A 25,134-nucleotide genomic window follows, 5' to 3' on the forward strand; every position below is an offset into this window, starting at 1 on the left:
TGAAATTACTGCTTTATTGCCAGCGGTAGGTTATATGCATACAGGTCTGTAGCCAAAGTGTGTGCATATTTGGACTCAATTATAAGCTTATTTTTCGACAAAGAAGTTCAGAAGAAGATTTAGTGATGACCTTAATGTTGGCTTTGAGATGTCAGATGACAGAAATGTTCCTCCCCATCGCGTGCCCGTCTCAGCTCGTCTCAGCTCTCTGATCCGTCAGTCATCATTACACCTTCAGCACTTGTATTAAAACTTTATATGACAGCAGACATTTTGCCTTAATAGGTGCTTAAATCAGATTGTCTTTCATTACACTAAAAACAATATTACTCTCTGTACTCTTCAACGGAGTTCTCTGGCCAGAGGCTGCTGCGTGCCTCCCTCGCATCTGTATGCATTATGGTTCTGTCTGAGGTAATAAACAGACCCTGCTCTTATTTCTGCTTCCTAGTATCATTATTTCTTGCCCCTCAGATGGATTATAGCCCACTGTGCAACATGTAGATGAGTGGCGCTCCTCTGATTGCCTTATGGCCATCAGCCTTTGCATATTTACTGCCCATGAATCACTGTGCACTGAAAACCCACAGCAACACACCGTGAACCTCCTCCCTCCTCTATGTTTTGCCCTCTATTCTGTTTTACCCTTTCCCTGTCACTCATTCTTGCTTCTTTTCTTCCAGATACCTTTCTCCTGTTCTCTACCACTTTTCTTTCATTGTCTTGCATTGTGCCTTGATCCCGCTCTATGCATTCCCAGCTGCTTAATTAAAGCATGTATTATTAATACTGTCTTCGTCTATCCTTCTTCCCTGTTCATATGACTGCTACATTAAGCGAAATTGTTTTGCTGTAATTCCCTTTTAACGTCCCTGTTATAATCAGTGTTTCTTGTATGCTGAGGCAAGGAAGGAGAGGAAAAAAAGAGAGAATGGGACTTTTGCTATAACAAATTGTTTGATGTGTAGCTTGCCTACTACAGGCCCTGTAATTAGTTCTCTTTTACAAGTCAAATGTATGTGGTGCCAATCTGCAAACTATAAGATTAATAAAGGAAAGTTTTCAGATCCGACTGCTGTTTGGTGGCATATTCTGCGAAGTCTAAGGGAATGAGCAGCATAATTTAAAGCTTCCACCCTGTTCTTTTATAAAAAATGTCTAATGTCCTGTGAACACATAAAATTACCCTGACTTAAAGACCTGCCTGATTCGGAACATTCCAAAATCTAGTTTGACATTTTGTAGCTAAGACTAATAATATATTCCTCTGAATTGGACATGGAATCTCTCATACGCTGCCCTTTTTTTAAACTGTTGCTTATTTAGGGAAAAAACAAACAACATTACTAATGAGTTAAAAACAAGTCAAGCCATTTGCCACCTAAAGTGAAATCTACCCATGCTAATATCTTTGGTCTAATTTGCCCACACTTAATTTATTAATTGTATTTTATCACCACAGCATTAACATATTACAAAGTACTCCACAGACCTCATTGTAAACACCTTATGCTGGCAGCATAATTTCATTGTTGACAATGTTACCTTGCAGTTGCTCCAACACTTTGTTTCATACTGAAATATCTTAACGACCATGGGCTGGACTGCTTCTCTGTTTGTATATTCATTCACGCTATGTAGAGAATGTATCCTAATGACTTAGATAATCTTGACTTTTCCTCCTCTACCACCAAGAGTTTGACATTTGTGAAGTGTGTCAACAACCACTGGTTGGATTGCCATGAAATGTGGTTCATATATTGAACTGGTGTCAGAAACAAAACCAAAAGTAGTAGAACAGCTGGACAGCATGAGTAGATGCTTTTCAGTAAATTAGGTGGACCAAGCCATCTGTCAGAGTTTTACCAATAAAGCACTGAATAATATGTGTTACCATGTACCCTCCTCTAACCATCACTTCCAATATAATTGTTGATTTTTGCCATTTACTAGTCACAGAGTGCATAGTCCATTATTGATTCAAAAGGGCCAATTGGTTGGGAGGGTGCTATAAACTCTGGGATTTAAAACCCACATCCCTCATTGTCACATGATGGGTGCAAAATGAAAGGAACCGAATGAGTGTGGCAATAAATAAAGGGAGTGAAATATAATTTGTCAGACAGACAGAGGCTGTCGATAAGATTGGCGTTTCTGACGTCCTCCAAATGATTGCCAGGGCAGGGCTGATTAGCAGTGGTGAAAGGTACAGTAAAAGTGTGGTGCAGGGACATTTCCTCCTCCTATCTGGCCTCCGTCTTTGGTGAGACAGATGTGCGTGAGTCCTGGCCCAACTATCATGTCACACAGAGGCTGATCTGCTCTATGTAGCGACTGGGTAACAGAAAGAGTGTGAGAGCCCGTTAATATCATAAAACAGTGTTTAAATATTTTAATTTCATTTGTCAGAGGGGCCCCTCCTTGCACTCCATTACCCTGACAACCATCCTTCATCAGCTGAATAAGTGCATTATTCATTAGCACTAATTATTTTCACATAACGTCTGCCCCGATATATTTAACCTCCACATTACACCCGGGATAATGGCCTTGTAAAATTGAATTGCGAGAAAGAAGTGGAATTGGAAAGCTCATTTAAAGAACATAAGAGGGAGGGGAAAAATTGTGAGGGAGGTGTAGGAGGGCATTTTGAAGCTGCTTCAGCAGAGGTGGAGGGGTTCGGGTGACAGGAAGAGTGTTAAGCACTTTGGGACATGGAGCCCCAGAAGTGATGGGACATTTGTTTCTGTCTCATTTGCATGCTAAGAGAAGAGCCCGGTAGTTCTCTGTTGGGTTGAAGAGATACCTAAATGCCCTGTGGGTTGAAGGTGCCCCCCAGCCTCAAAGTTAAGGTTGGCGCTCCCCGACCTGACACATGACCTCAACCACGAATATGAAAACACATGACCTCAGACAGAAGGAACAGAGAGCAGACAGGCGAGTCTTTATCTATTTCCCCTTGTCTTCCTGACTGTGTCTCTGCTGTCTTTTGCTTCATATCTCCTCTCCCCATCTTCACCTCTTCCATATGTTCCTGCCCTTCTTTTCTTCTTTTTATCTAGCTGGTTAGTCTTCCCACTAGTAAATGAATCACTCATCCAGGTCTGTGCTCAAATTCCCCACTGAGAAGTATGGACTTCCATATGGACAAACTTCAAAACAAGCGGAAGACCGAGGAAGACTTTTTCTGCTTTGATTATTAATGAGTCTGACATTCTTCTGCATGCAAAATTCAGACCTAAACGTAGCATGTTTCTCCATTTGGTTTATCTCTGCTCTCTTCAGGGCCTAAGTTGTGATCCCCACCCTAAAAGTGAAGCCAAACTCTCAACCATGCAGACAGACAGAGAAGCACACACATACTGTACACATATTGGAAAAAATACTCACATGCTGTAACTCTCATGCACAAGTTAAGTCAGGGAATATTTAACATTATCAATTGGCCCCAGTTATTTTGATAATCAAACACTGTACTTTTAAAAAGTATTAAATAGAGATGATATTATATATATGGTAAATAAAAAAAAATACAACTACATGATAATGAACTACATTTAAATGTTGCATACAAATGTTTTTTTCAATGTGTTTCTTTTGAAAATGCATAAAATAAATCACATTTGCATAAATGTCAGTGCACAAAAATGACCATGTTTGAGAGGTATAAAAAAAGTACAAATTCTTACATTTGAGAAGCAGGAGCCATAAAACATTTTTATTAATATAAAAAATAACGGATGATTAGTTTTCAAATGTTTATGACTTTACCATGTCTACCCATGGTAAAGTCTCTTTATTTCCATTTGACATTACAAAAATATTTGTAACATTGTAAAACACTGTTGTTGCTTTGTTTGTGCTTTCGGTCTTTGATTTCCTGAGTAATCTTGCAAACCCTGACCATGCTCCTCTCCAGGCTATGTGAGTGTGAATGTGAGTGTACTGCTTTGTACGCTTGATGCTGGGTAATTGCAGTTCATTTCAACTGGGAAAAAATATTATTCTCACGTCTTTTTGTGTTACGCCCAGAAGGCAGCGCTCTCTATGTGTAAAGTATCTGTCTCTCTGACATTTAGATTTGCCTTTAAAAGACAACATTTTTCAAAACTGGCATTTCTTCATATGTTTTCTACAAGCGGCAAAGTTATTCTTTTACATCCTAGTCAGAATGTTCACATAAGTGTGTAATTTATCCAGCCTTAAGTTGTTTGGTTGTTTTGTTTTCCTTGTTGATATTATTTCATTATACGTGCTAAAAACATGATCAGTGTCTGATAGTACGTACTTGTCTGAACAGTGTCTTCACTCAGTCCTTGAGGAATCCACATTTGTCACAAACAATTTTGTGTTTAGATGAAAATCACAGATAAAACTGCATGTGAGTTACCATTTCTTGGCTGTTTGACCACTGGCTGAAGCTGGGAGAGTGCCAGGGCTCATCTGTAGAGACAAAAACAGAAAGTGGATATTTTTCATGTAAGTGTGATTTATATGTAGCACAAATACAGCTTGATAGGTTTGGAGGGCACTTGACAGTTTTTGGGTTTCTGACTGAAGATTAATGATGTACAGAGTTCACAGTTACTAAGTAGACATGTTCATCTTTGAATGACACTTTGAATCACTGGAGATTTCCAATTACTGCACTCTATGAACCTTTATCCATTCTCCAAATGAGCACGCTATCTCTAAATAATTTCCTCAACAACGATGTTGAGGGCTATGCATTATGAAATATTCAGAACTCAATTTTCCTGCTCTATCACACTTTGGAAAGATCCATAATTACACAATAACCCAGTCATTTATTTTGAGCACTTTGGAATCTAAGTTCTCTTTCAAGTAAAATGGGATGTAGCTTGCATTCTGGCATTTATGACTGATTGTTTTAAAGGATTACTTTTGACAATCTTGGTTGACCGTTGTTTTTCAGAAGGTCGTTATCTCTAGGGTAGTTTAAAAAAAAGAACAGAATACTGTAGCCACACAGCTGATACATTGTTGTCGGGCAGACAGCCGTACAGAAACAGAGAAACAAGACCTAGGACAGTTATTACCACAAGTGAAGTACTACCTAGACACGTAAACCTTCCTAACAAGTGTCTGTAATACTCTAAGAAAGGCAGGTTTATAAGCTAACTGCAGCCCATTACATTATAATTCCTGATAAAGCATAGTAATTGAACACTGTTAGAAACAAAAAGGAGTGCAATGGCATTGGTTTCCGGCTCGCTGGCCAGAGATGTGGGGTTAAAGTTCATTTAATGTGCAGTACAACGCTACGCTCACAAGGAATGTGTCGCATAAATCAGCATTTGTAAACGTAAAGGTAAAGGGTTCTGCTGTGTATGAGACAGAGGGACATTTGGTCAACATGGCCAATCTGTTTGAGCATACAGTTGTGTTCCGCAAACAAGGACAACAACATTATCTGTATAAGAATTTACACTGAATTGTGTGCTATAAAAAGTGAATGTGTGCTTCCTGTAGTATGTAACCGCTGCCATATACAGTACTTGTAAAAGTTGTAAAAGCACTATCTCACAAGATATTTAAGGAATTGAGCCATAAAAAATCCCTTAGCCATTGGCTTTAAAACCAATAAAGTTAAATGGAGCAGCTGACATTTTTAGTATTTCATTATAGTAATTTGGCCTGCCACCTGCATGTGTGTGTCATTGATGTGGCAGAGATTGTCAAAACAGCTGTCAGTCATCGCGACAGGACGGCCAGCAAAATGACGTTAATGACACTCTTGTAAAAATGTAAAGCCTGAGTGATAACAGTGCCATGCTTAAAGGCCAAAGCTGTCACAGCAGAGAAGAAATGACGGTGCTGAACTCTGTGTATGTGTGTGAGTGAGGCTCACCTGTACTAAATGCACAGGTGAGTCCTGTTGCATGAACTCTCTAGAGTGTTCATTTAGTCAGCATTGTTTACCAAAATCAACAAATACTGTGAGAGTGAAAACAGACGTCTCTGCATCTCTGAAAATCCCTTAAAGTAAAGTTAAATAATGCAGCTTATGACGGCGCTAACATTAAACTCTAAATAAATCCACCCTGCTCCATCAACCCCTCCCTGTTCTCCTATACTTTGCCACCCCCTGCACCACTCTTTAGGTATTAGTCATTATCATATAAAAATGATGCAAAATGTAATAACTTGGCAGAAACTGTTGAAATTTTCAGGTTAGAAAGGTGAGTTCTGCTCTAAAATGCAGTATCTCTGCAAAAATGAAAGTGCTTTCTCGTCAGTTTGACTTCCACAATAGGATATTTTGTGGATTAATTTCTTTTCTTAAATAATATTACTTACAAAGCTATACACCATTGTTTTAATAGGACTATAACAACTCTGAAGGAGTCACTCCACAAGCTTCACCAGTTGCAGCTTTTAGGTTGAGTTTAGGTTAAGTCTACACTTAGCCAGAAGGCATGTGGGCGACCCTGGAATAAAGTTCTATGTTCTGATAAGACCAAAACTGAATTTATTTTGTCATGCCGTGTTGCACAGAACCATGATGGTGTTGGGAGCATCATGATGTTTCCTTGCAGAAAGCAGAGGTAAAAAAATTAAGCAAAATAAATGGAAATATGTGAGAAATAACAATAGGCAGTGTGCAAAAAGCAGGAACATGTCACTGACATACAGTAATGAAACTGGTGAGCAAACAATGAATTACACATCCAGTACTTGGAGGGCGACTCCTTTAGCACTGTTGGTCTCTACCAACTTCTAATGCAACCGTAAGGGGGCACAAGCCAGTGTCTTCTTGTGCCAGTCCCAAGTCTGGATAAGTGCAGAGGGTTGTGGCATCCGACGTAAAACACATGCCAAATCAAACATGCGAATCATGACAATGACTTCCATACCGGATCGGTCGGGGCCCGGGTTAACAACGACCGCCACCAGTGCTGTTGACCTACAGGGTACCGGTGGAAATTGGACTACTGTTGGTCGTAGATGAAGAAGAAGAGGAGGAAGGTGTGTTCGTAGGCAGAGAGAGAAGAGGAAAGCTAAGATTGTAGGACTGACAGTAGGGACTTTGAATGTTGGTATTATGACAGGGAAGGCTAGAGAGTTGATTGACATGATGCAGAGAAGGAAGGTGGACATACTGTGTGTCCAGAAGACCAGGTGGAAAGGTAGCAAGGCTAGAAGCTTAGGAGCAGGGTTCAAGTTGTTCTACCATGGGTCAGATAGGAAGAGAAATGGAGGAGGAGTTATCCTGAAAGAGGAGTTGGTGAGGAATGTTCTAGAGGTGAAAAGAGTTTCATACAGGTTGATGAGTCTGAAGCTGGAAGTTGAAGGGGTGATGTTCAATGTTGTGAGTGGTTATGCCCCGCAGGTAGGATGTGAGTTAGAAGAGAAGGAGAAATTTTGGAGTGAGTTAGATGAAGTGATGCAGAGCATCCCCAGAGGTGAGAGAGTGGTCATTGGTGCAGATTTCAATGGGCATGTAGGTGAAGGGAACAGAGGTGATGAGACTGTTATGGGCAGGTTTGGTCTTCAGGACAGGAATGCAGAAGGTCAGATGGTGGTTGACTTTGCAAAGAGGATGGAAATTGCTGTAGTGAACACTTTCTTCCAGAAGAGGCAGGAACATAGGGTGACGTACAAGAGCGGAGGTAGAAGCACTCCGGTAGACTACATCTTGTGTAGACGCTGTAATCTGAAAGAGATCAGTGACTGTAAAGCATTGGTAGGGGAGAGTGTAGCCAGACAACACAGGATGGTCGTGTGTAAAATGATGCTGGTGGTGTGTCATCTGGAAAGAGGAAAGCGGACAAGGAGACTTGGTGGTGGAACGAGGAAATTTAGGAGTGTATACAAAGAAAGAGGTTAGCTAAGAAGAAGTGGGACACTGAGAGGACTGAAGAGAGTAGACAGGAGTACAGGGAGATACAGCGTAAGGTGAAGGTAGAGGTGGGAAAGGCCAAACAAAGAGCATATGAGGACATGTATGCCAGGTTGGACACTAAAGAGGGCGAGGTGGATTTGTACAGGTTGGCCAGACAAAGAGATAGAGATGGGAAGGATGTGGATCAGGTTAGGGTGATTAAAGATAAGGATTGAAATGTATTTACAGGTACCAGGAGTGTGATGGGAAGATGGAAGGAGTACTTTGAGTACTCCTTCTGAGTGAGTACTTTGAAGAGTTGATGAACGAGGAAAATGAAAGGGAATGAAGAGTAGAAGAGGTGACTGGTGTGGAGCAGGAAGTAGCAAAGATTAGTAAGAGTGAAGTGAGGAGGGCGTTGAAGAGGATGAAGAGTGGAAAGGCAGTTGGTCCTGATGACATACCTGTGGAGGTATGGAAGTGTCCAGGAGAGGTGGCAGTAGAGTTTCTGACTAGTTTGTTTAACAAGATCTTGGAGAGTGAGAGGATGCCCGAGGACTGGAGAAGAAGTGTACTGGTGCACATTTTTAAGAACAAGGGAGATGTGCAGAGCTACAGAGGAATAAAGCTGATGAGCCACACAATGAAGTTGTGGGAAAGAGTAGTGGAAGCTAGGCTAAGGGCAGAGGTGAGCATTTTTGAGCAGCAATATGGTTTCATGCCTAGAAAGAGTACAACAGATGCAGTATTTGCTTTGAGGATGCTGATGGAGAAGTACAGAGAGGGTCATAGGGAGTTGCATTGTGTCTTCGTAGATTTAGAGAAAGTGTATGACAGGGTGCCGAGAGAGGAACTGTGGTATTGTATGAGGACGTCCGGAGGGGCAGAGAAGTATGTTAGACTGGTGCAGGACATGTATGAGAGCTGTAAGACAGTGGTGAGGTGTGCTGTAGGTGTGAGAGAGGAGTTCAAGGTGGAGGTGGGTCTGCAGGTGGAGGATCGGCTTTGAGCCCCTTCTTGTTTGCTCTAGTGATGGACAGGCTGACAGATGAGGTTAGACAAGAATCTCCATGGACTATGATGTTTGCAGATGACATTGTGATTTGTAGTGAGAGCAGAGAGCAGGTGGAGGAAAATCTAGAGAGGTGGAGGTGTGCTCTGGAAAACAGAGGAATGAAGCTTAGCCGCAGCAAGACAGAATACATGTGTGTGAATGAGAGGGACCCAGGTAGAACGGTGAGGTTACAGGGAGCAGAGGTGAAGAAAGTGCAGGACTTTAAGTACTTAGGGTCAACGGTTCAGAGCAACGGAGAGTGTGGAAAAGAGGTGAAGAGGCGAGTGCAGGCAGGTTGGAACGGGTGGAGAAAAGTGTCAGGTGTGTTGTGTGATAAAAGAGTATCGGCAAGAATGAAAGGAAAGGTGTTCAAGACGGTGGGGAGACCAGCAATGTTGTTTGGCTTAGAGACAGTGGCACTGAAGAAAAGACAGGAGGCAGAGCTGGAGGTAGCAGAGCTTAAGATGTTGAGGTTCTCTTTGGGAGTGACGAAGATGGACAGGATCAGGAATGAGGACATCATAGGGACAGTTCATGTTAGATGTTTTGGAGATAAAGTCAGAGAGGCCAGATTGAGGTGGTTTGGACATGTTGAGAGAAGACATTGTGAATATATCGGTAGAAGGATGCTGAGGTTGGAGCTGCCAGGCAGGAGGTCTAGAGGAAGAGCAAAGAGGAGATTTATGGATGTAGTGAGGGAGGACATGAAGTTAGTTGGTGTGAGAGAAGAGGATGCAGAGGATAGAGTTAGATGGATGCACATGATTCGCTGTGGCGACCCCTGAAAGGGAACAGCCGAAAGGAAAAGAAGAAGGTCTCTACCAACTACTGAGGGAAATATCCATCTCAACTAGACTCACATTAATTGCCAAGTGTGTCTGTGTACACTGGATTTTAAATGGAAAACATACAACCAAAATGGACAAGCAGGAAACCCACTGCAGGCTTGTGCTTTACCTGACTACTTCCATTTCAAACTTATGTTTCATCTTCCATGCATTTTTAGGCCATTATATTTAGATGACAGATAATGTTACTAAAACTTAAAATCTTAACACGTATGTTGCTTTGCAACACTTGAGTGAGAGCCAGAACAGTACAATTGTTGGCTAGACAGATAATGAGTTGAAACTCAGTATAAAGCTATGTAAAGCTACGGGGAACTGCAGATTCATGAAATAATTCGTTGCAGGATTATGAGAAGGGTAATTTCCCGATGTGATGGAATCATGCTCAAGATCTTAATCCAACCAAGATTTTGGAGACCTAAAATGTCACAACCCCCATACAACCTTACACAGACCGAGTGCTTTTTTGCAAAGATGAATATGGAAAATGCAGTTTTCCAGATGATCCTTGGAGACGTGCATGTATCTACACAGACTGATGTGAATACTTATGCAAACAAGTAAGTAGAATTTCATAGAGTTCTTCAAGACATACATTTTTTTTGGTTGAAAATCCACATTAAATGCACCTTGGTCCAACATATATAGTTGTATCTTTCCACCTACAAACAACACAAATGAATAGATGTAGTGAAACACAGAATGGAGGGAAAAAGAAAGATGCATCCAGTGTTCAGGGTATCGTGCACTTCAGTCTGTTGTTACCACATTAGTCTTTTCCCTCGGAAAAAAGACATTTTGTCAGTGAAATCGACTCCTGATGTCCCTCATTTTCTCAACACCATTTTGTGATGAATTCCCATCTGCAAAGTATTTCCGAATACTTTGCCCAAGGAGATGTAATTTAAATAATATCAGTCACCATGCTGCTGCCAGAATAAGAATTATGTCCACACTAATATCTCATCTGACATGCAGCAGAGGAAAGACTTTCCTCCTGAATAACAAAAGTGCAATAATTCACTCAGCATTATTATCAACCTAATTATAATGGGAAATGTAGTGAAATCTCTTTTCCTGTTTGAGTTCAGAACAAATTAGCAAAATGTTCAGTTATGTTAATCTTGATCGAAACAGCTGACAATCTTTCACATGAATACCACAAGGGAGTTGTCTAATGTTTGTAAATTACTAGAGAAACTGGGTAAAACGAGGCCACAGATTAAAACACTCAACACTACCTTCTCCCTGGTCTGATTTAAAGGTCACGCGAACCACATAAATATTAAACATTAATATCAAATTTACCACAGTATGCAAACTAACCACACACCAAGAGTCATCACATTTTCCAGACATATTTTATTAATTATATGACTATAACGAATTTAATGAGCACAATCAGCACTGAACATTTTTGCCTCCAAGGAAGCAGAGGTCCCACTCAGTCACAGAGCTACTTCTTGGTCATTCTCTGTTAATTTGCAGAGTGCGTTCTCTGGGTGTCAGGGTCTTGCCACTCTCATTCCCCCACGACTTCTAAGCCTGCTGCACGAGGGGGCCCCAAATTAGACTCTCATGTGTATTTAATGGACCTGCTGCCTTTGGTCCTGTGAAAGACTGCCGGATGGACTAGGCCTGTAACGTGCGTGTGTGTGTTTGTGTGTGTGTGTGCGTGGGCTTAACATGGCCAAAGTCTGAACCCAAATTAACTTTACACAGGCAAAATTTGCTGCCAACCTATACACATTCTCACTTGTGTGATTTTGACTCTTCTGTCGGTTTTACTTCCTCCCTGTTTGTGTCCCACAGATCTCACAGTTATATGTTTAAAACAATAATTAGAAAAATGCCTAAATTAACCATTTGTTGAACCACACATTTATTCCTAATTTTATGACATTGTTGGGTCTGAACCCAGTAAGAATGTTATGTATTGCAAAATGGTTATGAATGAACAAATACATATTATTACTGGTTATGAAAAAGACATATTCACAGAAAGAAAATGTGGAGTATGTTATCCTAAATAGTGACTATGAGATCAGAGAGGTTTAAACCTCCACCTTGACTTCTTCTGAATAAACTGTTCTAAAAAGATCAAAAGCAGACATTCAAATACAGAAAACATAAACAAGAAATGTGGACAAAAGCATTGCATTTCTGCTACAGAAATATTTATATAATGTGAAGTTTGAAAAACAAAATGCCTTTTTTCATAAAAAAGTCATGCAGTAATAAGGTGATACAATTCTTTTTTGAGCTGTTAAACAGTGGCCAAGGTCTCTAGGACCACCAAAATAACGGTTTAGATCACCTAAATTATGAAAAGAATATATTTTTCCCATAGTGTACCCACAGTGAAATCTTGCAAAGCAGGTAGCTGTTTGATCTTGTACAGCATTTACATTCAGTGGTAATGTGTCCTACCTTATACAACAAAACAGCTGTCAGCAGTTTGCAAAGGCACTACTTATTTAGGAAAAAAGAGGTCTTTCAATAATCCACATTAATGTTAAAAGTGTTAATGTTGAAAAATCTGGTCAGAAATCTTCACTCCACATAACTAAAACTGTAATAACTCTGCAACTGTGTCACATTTTCCACTTGTGTAAGTAAGTGCTTACCTCTCACCCATTTGAATGTTTTCATTTCCGAGCTTCTTGTTCTAATGAGGACAGACATCTGGAACAATCTCACAATACTGGGCTGTGACAAATGTGACCCCTGTGGTCAATCCTTGCCCCCAAACCCACCAGGACACATAAAGCAGTAGCACAGCCCCTGTTAAAGGGCTGCACGGGAACATAAATTGGTCCTGGCGCTTCTTAACTGTCCAATTTGCATGGCCCCTACACAAAGAGGCTAATGACGTTAGACATACACACACAGTAACACAAACATACATGCAGGTATTTCTAAAGGTGAAGCTTTTAAATAGCTTGCATGTTTGTGTTTTGGTGGACAGGTGTAATCTATGGTTTTGTTTACTCATGACTAGAACGGAACTTTATGAGATCCTGATGATGTTGGTTTGATGGGAAAAAAATATAAACACAACTTGTGAATAGGAAACTAACTGACAGAAAAGATGGAAATCAAAACATTTAAAAATGAGTAAAAAAGGAAAACACAAACGCAGAGAAGGAGCAGGACTGCCGATGGGAAAAGGCAAGATGGAGAGGGTGGTGAAATGGGAGTGTGAGTAGTTTTATCTGGTGGGCAGGGAGACTGTGGCGGGAGGATCTGTCTCTGTTAGAGAGAACATGGCCCTGTTATTAAAGCCATTTATCACTGGCTGAATATTCTTCCTTTAATAGGCTCTGTCGTTAATTACCCAACTTTGTCAAGAAAGGAAGTCAGGGACTCTGTGTTTTCTCTGCCACACACACACACACACACACACACACACACACGCACAACACATCAGCAGGTGATGGGACACATTTTTACAGATGGAGATGCTGCAATAGGCACCCACATCAAGAAATATGTTGTATTTTTCTGCTTATGGTTCCAAAAAGACAAGGATTCACTTGCAACAGTAACAAACCCTTGTAAATAAAATAACCCTGTAAAAAACAAAAAAGCTTACAACGTTTGTTATTGCACAGAGGAAGTGATCACAATTTGCTGTCATTTTTAGGCCAGAGATGGCAATGGTGATGTTGTAATAAATGTTGCAATAAATTACAGAATCCCAACCCTTCTGACTTCACACCATGTAGGTTTAAAATAGTTAATTAACCGACTATTTAATTTCCAGATAGTTCATCTGCAGCAATTTTGATTAATTAGTAAGTAATTGTTTTTATTTTCCTAAAATAATGTAAAATTATTCCATTTCAATATTGCCAGTGTTGCTAAATGTAGCTTAGGGTTAGAAACAAAACACTATTTAAACTATTAAAAATAAAAAATTTGCAAAATCTGTGAAGTGCTACTTGACATGCACAATAATGCATTAGAAATAGTAACAATTACTACTTATGTTTAATTGAGTTTTCAGTCAAGATGTCTTATAGTAAATGAAGTACCTTTGGTTTTTGAAGTGTTTGGACTAAACAAGACATTTGAGTAGTGCCATTGGAAACCTGTGAAAGACATTTTGAGGAGACTTATTGGTTGACTTTACATTAACCAATCAAGGCAATTATGCACAGATGACTGAAATAATGACAAATACGATTATAGCAAAGTTATTTTAACGTTTGTCCACTTCTGCTTTATCCAAGTGCCACTTGTACCACATAATAAATACAAACACCACACTTAACAGACAGCATTACAGCCTCTGATCAAAGAGTTGGACTACTCTTCACATGCCTTTGAGCTGACTTCATTCATGCTGAGCTAACTGTGTCAGCTGCCCTGTGTGCAAGGCTGCAAAACTACAACCACAACCGTCTCCTCCTCCTCCCCTTTACCCCTAATCAGACTCTTTTGTGATCTGTTTATAATTAGGCACTTAACTAGAAGGCAAACTGGAGCTGTGGCTGTAAAGCATTTACAAGGGTACTCGACAGGACACGCCAGCACCTTTTGTTTGGCAATTAGTTTGTCTGTGAAAGGGACAAAACAAATGGGCTGGGAGAGCATCTGGTGGCCCTGGAGCTCCTACTGTCTGAGAGAGAGAAAAAGCGAGAGAGAGGGAGGGAAAGGAGGAGGAGGAAAGGTTCAGAGCCTATCAGCAGCCATAAGGATCGTACCACAAGGATTTGCTACAAGGACTGTAAAGTTTAAAGTCTGAGGAAACTGATCTGGAAATGAATAAAGCAGCTCTGACAAATATGATGATAAGAGACTCAGAGAGGGCTGTGTAATAGGGACCTATTTTCTGCACACTACTGATTAAGAACTGTCTAAGTGTCTGTAGAGATTCCCATGTGCACAATGCAGCACAGGCAGAGTTTAGTATGCGTCCCAGTAGGGTTTCCTTTAGTACCCAGTCATTTACATTGCAGTTATCCGAAGATAGACGAAATGCATGGCAGCGTGGCAGCCCCTCGATTGATCCCTTTGGCCTGATTAGCTCACCGGTGTACCCTCAAAGCAAACTAATCAGATACATTGATCATAGAATACTTTTTAACGCTTCCCCGGGCAATAATAAGATTTTTCTCAAGTCAAATTACTAGTTAGTTATCTGTCGAGGTGTGATGTCAGACATTAGGGACTTTAGCATTTCCTGAGAGATGTCAGTACGTGTCAATGGCTCGATTTGAAACTCTATAACTGTTTAGCGGCAATAAAATGCAATTTCATTTTCTAAAACCATTGTCATGATTTGTGTAAACACAGTTTTGTCAGTCCTAAGATTGGTGTTACTCACTTGGTAACACCTACCTATTCTCTGCTACTTTCACTTTTGTCCAGAAGAGGTTGCTGTGTTCCTGTGATCATGACAGATCCCAAAGACTTCTTTCTATGAGATAGAGAGAGAATGAGAAAAAAAGCTCAGATGTAAAGTCACCAGCACTGAAGATAATTTAAAGAAATCTCAGTTCTGTTTTCACTCTTCAACACAAGATAGCTGTAAATATCCCCCAAACCCAATTATTCCTATCATGAAAGTAAACTCCAATTAAAAAAGTGTAACAATAATGCACAATAATACATATCGTTTTGGTGCCTAGACACCAATGTCTCCACTATAAAAGGATCAAAATGAGTGGAATAATAACAATTTGCGCTCAGTTGTCAGCCTCTAGGCCCTCAGCACTGAAGACAAACTAATTGATTATAGATGTCATTTTCATCATTGACAGTGGGGGGCAGGATCGATGCATTGATTAGACCTCCATTATATGCAGGCCAAGTAATTGTACTGTGATGCCTATTAACACAGTTAACATAGTTACATAGCTTTGGAGCATGATATTTTGGTTGCTGACTCACATATTTGAGTTTCAAAGAATCGTTCTGGCTGTACCAGTACATGACCTTTGAGAGGGATTTAAAAGAGAAAACAGTTGGGCTTATATCTTCAAAGTTAAATCCTTCTCAGCCCATTTACACCAATATCTAAATAAGCACCGCACGACAGATTCTGAAACAGCTGTAAGAGATATGAACCTCTCTGATACCTCGCGACGCTGGTGATCAAACGCTATAATAGTATAACATCCCTTCCTGTCTGTCACACCCTCAGGCTAAACATCAGCAGAGCACCTAGCAGCTGGCAAATGTTCTCATGACAAAGGTAAAAATGTCTCGGTTAATATCTGACTGGTATGTTTTTTGTCACTTATCCATGTCTTTGTTTTAGCTGCTTAACCTTCTTGTGATTTGTGCTGGATTCATCCACCATGGTAGTGTTACTGTAGCAGTGGGGAAACGATTCAGAAAGAGGGAAGATTTAATTCAAAAGAACTCAAGAATCTTGCTGTGGTTGTTTGATGAGTGTACTTTGTACTTATGATGCTTCACACAGTGCTGTACAAGTGTATTTCTGTCCACATTTACAGGTATTTGTTCCAAAAAAAATAATGTTGCAAAAAATTTATTTGGGTTACTGAAATATAGTGCGTAATAAAAATAAACACAGGAGCAGAAAGACTAGTAAATTGTTAAACTAAATGGCCGCAATAAGGTGAAACCGTCATGCTTTAACCACCAGTAGTGGGTACAGTTCTATTTAATTTGAATATTTTTTAAGAAAGGAATAGCTGCTTAGTTCTTCACAAGACAATATCAATTTGTGAGGTCACAAATTACCCCAGGGTAACATCTAGGACACTAAAAGGCTTGACCATTAGGAGACACTGAGCAACCTCAGGACTTTTTGTGACCTTTCTTATTGTTTTAACCAAGTGGTTGGCAACCACTGTCTGCTCATGCCATGAAGCGAGTCTCATCAGAAGTGTCTCTCCTGTTTGACACTTAATGTCCATCCATCCACATTTAACCAGGCCTCATGCATGATGGAGTGTGACTTAAAAGCCTGGCTAGTCAGACCTAATTAGCCAACGCCTAATCAGACAAGTCTCTGTACAAGGACACAGAGTGGATTGTAGGGAGCAGCAAAGAGCTTCTCTTTGGCTGACTCAGCAGAAGAACACAAAGACTCACAAGTACTTGAGGACCACATCTGTGCTGCAGTTGCAAGCACCAAGTGCGGTTATGTTTGAAACAAAACTATACTGCAACAGCAAATATCTAATTGCTGGCTACATTACATTCAGAGGCAATGTTGTTTATTAATCAATGAAGGATAACAGGAATCCCAACTGTCACATGGTTTCTCCATAGTCTCGTCCTATGTTTGGTTGAGGTGACAAAATCAACTACAAGCCCACAACTGCAGTATCTGTCTTTCTGCGTTTGCCAGTGCAAATGCAAGCAAGACCTATTTTTGTCATTCGGGTAAAAATGAATCCACCCCCCCATCTTTTTTTAGAGCTGCTACTGGATGCTGTGGCAAGAAAGAACCAATACAACAGTCAAAAGTTTGGATATCTTTTCCCATTCTGTGATTATATGTTTTTATGATTTATGAAGACACTATGAAGTATATGGTAATTAATACAATCATGTACTAAGCAGTCTATCTATATTTAGAATACAGAAAATAGAATAAACACATGAACATAATTATACACATTACATTATAGAAAAACGTCTGTTGCTGAAGTTTATTTGTACATGAACATATTTTCTAGCATACAGGTTTATAACAATAAATAAGACCTAAAGGCAAATACTGTAAATACAAAGGACCAGACTTCCTCTCATTCTTCAAACAATCTCCTCTCTCTAAATTTCAGTGGAGAGGACGATACAGGAGCAGGCACAACAGCAGCACAGCAATGTCTCCTCACTCTGTCAGTTCCTGCTCACTGAAATATTGAAGGGCCTTTGTTTTGCCTAGTTAAACATGCAGTGATGTGACACAAACTGTGAACAATGCCATTTCACACATGGGAATCCTTGTGTTTTTATAATTCATGATCAAGGGACGACTACAACCATGCCACGTAGTTTGCTCTGAGCATAGGGTGTACTTTAAAACAGGATTACCTGAGTAAACACACAACAGTGTAAAGAACAAATGCTTGTTGGTTATTATGAATTTAAACAGTGTTTTCAGGAACAATTAAGCAAAGAGGTTCTGTTTTAATGAGCTGTTTGTCCCCTTCAGTGAGCCATGTCGTTTGTTCTCCTGTCTGTATCATTGTGTAAATAAAGTAAAAAAACTAAGTTCAATAATTTAACTTTGAAGCCCATTATAACTTTTTCCCCAAGCAGTAGCACATTTTCTTGCTCAGAAGTGACAGCACAGTGGTAATATGAAACCCAGCCAGATGCAAGTTCAGATGTTTTTTGAGCATATAGGTCACTTTCCTGTTCTCATCGGACCAGACACCAGTTCACAGAGCAGTTTTAAGAAAGAAATCTTAAAAGGCTATCTGTGAACAAGAGCAAAAAGAAGAACGTATTACAGAGGCTCCAAAGTGTTATTAGCTAACATTTTCCTGACATCCAATTGCTCTCCTACAAGATGCTCAGTCCAAAAAAAACAAACAAAACAAAAAAAAAACAAAAAACAAGAACAATACTGTTTTCTCAAGAACAATTCTTTAGGCTGGTTTTATTTATGATTGTTTCAACAAATACATTACTGCAGAAGAAAGTAATGAAGTTAGTTACCACTTTAAGGTTAAAGGAGGTATAAGTGCTTAGTTTGCTAACTTCTTTTGATGAGATGGCACAAAATTAATCAGCAACAGACAGGTTGATCTTATAAATATACGTTGGCAAAAACTTTAAACTAGCCCAATAAATCAGCCCGGGCAGTTTACTGGCTGATATTAGTGGCTGACACAGTACATTGTTACTGATTTATTTTTCCAGTGGATATTTAACAACAATCTGCAGTACAGAAACAGGTAACATGTTTGAAGTTCTTAGAAACACTTCATTATTACATGTCATTACATGTGATGACCCAAACTGAAAGCATTATTGTTTGTTAGGTATTTGGACATGACATTTTGCAGTTGTATTTTTACTATATATATATATATATATATATATATATATATATATACATATATATATATATATATATATATATATATATATATATATATATATATATATATATATATATATATATATATATATATATATATATATATATATATATATATATATATAATAGCTAAGATAAGATAAACCTTTACTTGAAGTAATGTAGATGTAAACTATGAAAGAAAATAATATACTAACAGTAAGTATTTTTAGTATTATATTAAAGGTCTATGGCCACCTAAAAGCTTATTCTTCTTATTATTACATATATAGTAAAAGTATATTAACTGTACAGAGTAATGGTGAATTGTTTCTTTCATCCATACATCCATCCGTCCATTAACTGTAACCACATATCCTATTTGGGTCGCAGGGGGGCTGGCACCTATCCCAGCTGCCATCGGGCGAGACGCAGAGTCGTTTGTTTAAGTTTTTAGAAATAAAATTGCTCATTATCTTTACAGAAAGCACAATTTTGATAAATATAAAAAAGTAATAGTGGCCCCAGGCCTCTCCTGATGATATTACAAGTTTCCCTTTCAACATTTTTGTTTCTATAATCATGTCCTCAAACATTAAAGAATATTCGCAGATGTCACACCAAAAGTGAAGAAAAATAGAATCCCACCATGACTAGCAAATTGGCAATTTTTGGTTTCAAGCTGTCTTTGTGAGATAGACAGGAAGTGAAGGATGGTTTCTGCACATGTGGTTCCAACCATAAAGCTAGTAGGAGAAAGTGCAATGATGTGCAGGTGCTTTTCTGATGAAACCACTGTCGACTTATTTAAGACACATTTAACCAACACGGCTACCATAATATTCTGCAGTGACACGCCATCCCACCTGGTCTATGCTTAATGGGCAGAGACCAAAACACACCTTTGGGTTATGTCAGGCTATCAAACGTAGAAGGAGCGTGATGAAATGCTGCATCAGATGACCAGCCAAGGCGACGGCACTGAGAGAAATGCAGTGCTCAGGAAGCTGGTTAAAGGAAAGGTGTACAAAGCTGCTGTCAAAGATATAGGTGCTTTGAAGATTTTCAAAGACAAAAACAGTTGCACCTCTAACCTTCTCTAACCTTAACTATGAGCTGTGAGTGCCAAATCACAACCATGACAAAGCTTATTAATGCTGAAGAAAGACACATTTTTTTATTTATATGTTTGCCATTTATATTAATTGTTGACATATCCTAATTATATTAATAGAAAATATAATCCAGTTGCAATTATTTTCCTGCTTGCAGTGTAGTTAGCATAATATTTAAAAGACTGTGTTGGTCCAGATCTGTAAAAAGTTTGCAGTGGAATGCTGTAAGTCACTCACAATGAATAAATCATATGAATCATCACTGTGGGAACTCTAATTTCTACTGACATTCAACAAACATGTTTTTAGAAGATGTGGAGGTATGGGTCAGCAAATTAAACTATGGGAGTAGACATCCTGTTTGTGTATGTTTACATGTGTGTCAGTGTGTGTGCGAGCATGCCAGTCTCAGATAAAACGAGCCCTACATACAACAGCTGAGGGACACTCCAACCATAATTGTGCAGGTGGCATTTTAGAAATACTCACACAACAGGGGTCAATTTCTCTTCAGGTCACTGAGAATGACATCATCACACTACTATTAACTCTGCAAACATCGGAGCCTGCATCTGTATTGACAATAGATTCCTTCAAAACAAACAGCAGACTGTGGGCTTTGCCCTCAATCTAAAACCCTAACCTCAGAGTGAATAACAGAGAAATGTCCTTCTAGGCAGGTAGGACTGAGGAGAGGAGAACCAAAAAAAAACAAACAAGAAAAACATGGCAAACAAATCTGAGCAACTACTGCCTCTCACTTCCAGTCTTCTTTTTCTTTCAAGTGGGCATTTGCTCTCATTCTATTACCTGTCTGCCATTATTTCTTTCTCTCTCTCACTTTCTAACACACACACACACACACACACACACACACACACACACACACACACACACAGGAATCATGCACACAACAATGTATGTGCATAGAGGTGGAACAAGCCCTGATTAGTTTGTGTTTTTCTTGACATACTGTATCTCATCTAATTAACCTGTTAACTAAACATTTTAATACAGAGTGAGTTTTGGAAAACCCTGTGTCAATACGTACTGTGCAGTGTCCCGTTGTTTTAAGGTGTGAGATCCACAGTGGTCAGTGAGCCCACAAGGGCAAGGTTTGTATTGACATACAAATGTGATGAAAGCGTCCAGACGCAGTCCACTGTTTTTCTGTAATAATAGCCAGAAGCCATGCCATTAAATAATTAATGTGCTCTTTCCAATACAAGAGTGGATGGCATGTAGACTGCACTCCACTGTTATCCATCTCAATTTCTGTCTCCATTGCCAAATACAATTTGTATGCATTTGCTTATTTCTGTTTCTTTTTAGAAATGTTCACGGAAAAGAAGAGAGAACATATTCTGTGACATAACCTCTGCGAGTTAATGAAAAAGGTAAAAACTGATCTTAATGAGTAAACCAAATCCTTACGATTCATTGCCTCGGCCCGTCCTCCATTGAGCACATGTTGTTTTTCTCTGCTGTTTTTACAAGAAACAATCCTATTTGGCATTATGGTGCAATAAAAGCACGGAAGCGTATCGGAGGTTATGGCAGGAGCAGTCACATGATCAATACCCTCCCAACCTTTCGTTTTTTTGCCCCTTCCACAACTCTTCTTCCTCTCTCCCCTCACCAGCTTTTCTCCTAATCAATTAACTTCCCCCAAGTAAACAGATCTGTCCCCACGCTCGATACTCCCTGCTGTAACCGGATATTCCTCCTCCTTGTCCCAGCCAAGTCAGAGAGAGGAACCAGATACCCGACAGAACGTTACTTCTGGCTGTCTTGCAGTGTCCGTTAGGGTAAGAAGGCTAAATAAAGACCAGTGACATCATCTGCATATTCTTCATCTTCCTCCTCACTGAAATCATGACCTCTGAATGGGTTATAGATCAAATATACAACAATCTGTGACCCTGCTGCCTTATAAACACTTAATGACATGTTTTCGCAAATGCCCTTAAAAAGGTCCTGACACACAAATCAACATTTACAGCACCTGAAGACATGTTCTTGAGTACATTTACTCAATTAATATTTTAAGTACTAGTACTTTACCTGAGTATTTACATTTTATGATGCCTGATACTACTTTATTACTTTATGTAGGTACTGGTTACTATGCAAACCATTTAAACAAAAAAGTGTTAAAATTAGAAAGCATGAGATCAAATATTTAAATTGTATGCAACAAAGTAAAAATAATGATTTACATGTGAATATATCAGAAATATTAATGGAATACCATAAAACACCATTTGCACTAGTAGTGCTGGTGTTTTGCTGCTTTGAATAGATTTTGCTCTTTTGACTGAAGAAGTTTTAGTGATGATGGAGTATTTTTACAGTATGGTACTACAACCTTTTCTTAAACAGAGGATCTGAATACTTTTTGCACTGCTGCTCCACAGCTCACACTGAAGCTGACATTTTCAACAGGGCAGACATCCATCATCACAGCATAGTTTCACAGAGGAGACTTCTGCTTTTTTTATTTAGACCTCCATCTGGAAAGCAGTCTGTCCATCCAGGCTGCTCAGACAATGTGTCATGTTTGTTTATTTACAAATTATGTCCTTACTCTGCTCTTAGAATGACAAGCGCTGAGATAACAAACAGATGACAAACACATTTACATTATACAGTATGTAGAAATTATTTTTTTCCCAAAGTTGTTGGATATGTAAGATAAATTTCACAAAAACAAACCGCATTGGGTTTTGCACATAAAAATACCTGAAATGAGCCTATCTCCAATTATGTTGCCTGTTCAATATACTAGGTGACTACAACAGGGATCCCCATGGAGTCCCTGAACATAAAATTGTTCATTCTTGCAACACCACTGCCAGTGAGAGTGGATACAGGCAGAACCAATCTATATCTCCTGTGACCCTCAGCAACATGTCGTTATGCTTGCTAATCAGATTTAGAAACAACAAGTGAAAGGATGGCCTCTCTGGGCCGTTTGCGTCCACAAATGGATCTGCTTAATATGGGAGATTAATAGACTTCTATCTAATCTTCCCTGTGATTGAAGCTATGATCTTGTTACAGAGAAACATGATGGATGTTGAGGTGGTGGCACGCGAGAGTCATGTTAACCCTTTCGAGACAGAATGCAAGGCTGCTATTGACTGTAAAAAAAAAAAATTCTCTCGTTATGATAGAATTCTTTTCTTCAGGTGTCTCTGGGCTTTTATGTTGAACAAGTGTCAAATTTTTACATTTTAGAGAGAAGATAATCATTTTGCTGGATGTGAAGGAATATCTTACACAACTATTCTTTATATTTGTATAATTAAACTTTTATAAAACATATATAATAATTACATTATTGTGCAGTCTCTTTTATAGTCTCCATGTGTCGCTTAAGAGAAAGGCTTCAGGTCAGTCTGTTCTGAACAAACGCCAAATGCCATGTTGCATAATGTTTTATAGCATTGTGTTGCGGAAATAAACAAGGTCTTTGATGAACAAGGCAGTGATGGCAGTGCACATGACTCCAATTCTCACTAGAATTCTCATTCGAATCATTTCTTTTTTTAATCCAGTGCAAAAGTTTAAATAATTTGTAAATTATTGGAATTTAAACAGCGTCACTGTCACTTTGCTGTATGTGGGGTGTGCACTCTACATCAAGGCCTTCCACATTTAACATGACCAAATAATGCTGTCAGCCACATGTGATGAGCAACATTTCGTTTCTATTTTTTTTTTTTTTTTTTTTTTTTTTTTATTGCCAGCTTAGCTATAAAATCCAAAATTTATCTGGTTCACTTTTGGGAAACACAGATCTGCCGACAGCTCTTATGTTTTTAGTGTTGAATTGTAAGAGTCTGTATAAATCACAGAGAAAAGCTGTCATCCCCTATAGGGCCTAGTTAGTGGTTACAAATACATAATGACTAATGCCTCACAGGCAAACTAATTATTGGGCACTTAACAGCCGGAACCTAAAATACATCTGTCATGCTCTGATGAGGGATGCAAGGCACTTGATCACCTCTTTTAGCCTTTCTTCTTGTTTAACCTCTATGTCTCTCTTGTTTTTTTGTTTTTCTCTTTTTCTTTTCCATCTCTCCGTATCTGTTTCTCTTCTCTTAGTTCTCTCAGGGACCCAGCTGGGAAACTGGCCTTGGGATACAAGCTAAAAGCATACAACCATATGCTAGATATTTTCATAGAAGGTGTTTGTGAGCGAAAAGCAAGCAAGGGGAGGGGTCTGATTTCTGGTTGAAATGTACTAGAGCGTAGCAGCTAAGTAGGACATTTATCTGGCAGTGGTTTGTCTTCCCCTGTTGTGCTTGTGAGTGAGTTCCTGAGTTCCCTTCCTATCCCACAGCTAAATGCTTTCAATATAGAGAATTTCTTTTGCTTTCAAACACACACACACGCACTGTACAGGCAGACTGCTGAGAGGGAGCTACAAGAGACACTGACACAGCATGCTCATTAGATAGTTTCTTCTTGGATTGAGGCCAAATATCTGCAGGTCATAAACTCACTGATGTAACAGGCAGTGTAACTCACTGATCTGGGGAAGTGTTCAAAAGCTACACATCTCTTTTTAGTACTGCCTGTTATCGTCATTTACTATACTTACAGTATGTCGCACTTTCTCGATAAATATAAAGAAGCAAAGTACAGTAAAACTGCCGTGTGAGGGGAACACCTGGCAAAGCAAAATAACCAACAGCTTTTTCACGCAGGGGCAAATCTGAAATTTTTCAAATTGTGCAAATTGTCATCCCATGCAGATGCCCCAACCAACCAACCAGGAGCTATAAATGCTACAAGGTCATGATCCCTTACAAGCATCAAAATAGCCAAATGCTATCTAGAATGCACACAAAAAAGACAAAACAATAACTAAATAAAAAAAAAAAAAAAGCTGGAGTGCCACTTTTTTTAAATTGGAAATAATATATTATAAAGGAATAGATGGTTATTTTGGGAAATACATTTTCCGTGGAGCATTAGAGAGCTCTATTGTGTCTGTCAGTTAAATATGACATGACATACAATGTGCTTAGCTTAGCACAACTGTTTAAATCCACACTGTGTACTTATTATTAGGAATTTGTAGAGACCAGCTATAATGTAATAAATAGTTGGTTCTAGTGTGATGCTTCTAGTTAGAGATAAGATAGCAATCTGTTGGTTCCAGCTTCATATTTCATAAGTTTCAATCAGTCCATATGTATGGTTCAGGCTGCCTACTACATGCCAGTGTACAGTAGGGTGGATGG

At 39.2% G+C, this 25,134-nt stretch overlaps 1 long non-coding RNA gene across 2 annotated transcripts in view; it reads right to left on the bottom strand.

Annotated features, from left to right (window-relative positions):
* The window catches only part of LOC137123014 (uncharacterized), a 75,230-nt gene continuing 50,096 nt past the window's right edge, over positions 1 to 25,134 (bottom strand). For both annotated transcript variants that reach the window (XR_010913787.1, XR_010913788.1), the window contains exons 2-3: positions 15,095 to 15,173; positions 1 to 4,443 (exon numbers count right to left, since the gene is read on the bottom strand). This is a non-coding gene — a long non-coding RNA (uncharacterized lncRNA). The remainder of the gene's footprint in view (positions 4,444 to 15,094; positions 15,174 to 25,134) is intronic.

Source organism: Channa argus, chromosome 2 (assembly GCF_033026475.1).
Source record: "Channa argus isolate prfri chromosome 2, Channa argus male v1.0, whole genome shotgun sequence".
In the NCBI taxonomy this organism is placed as follows: Eukaryota; Metazoa; Chordata; class Actinopteri; order Anabantiformes; family Channidae; genus Channa; species Channa argus.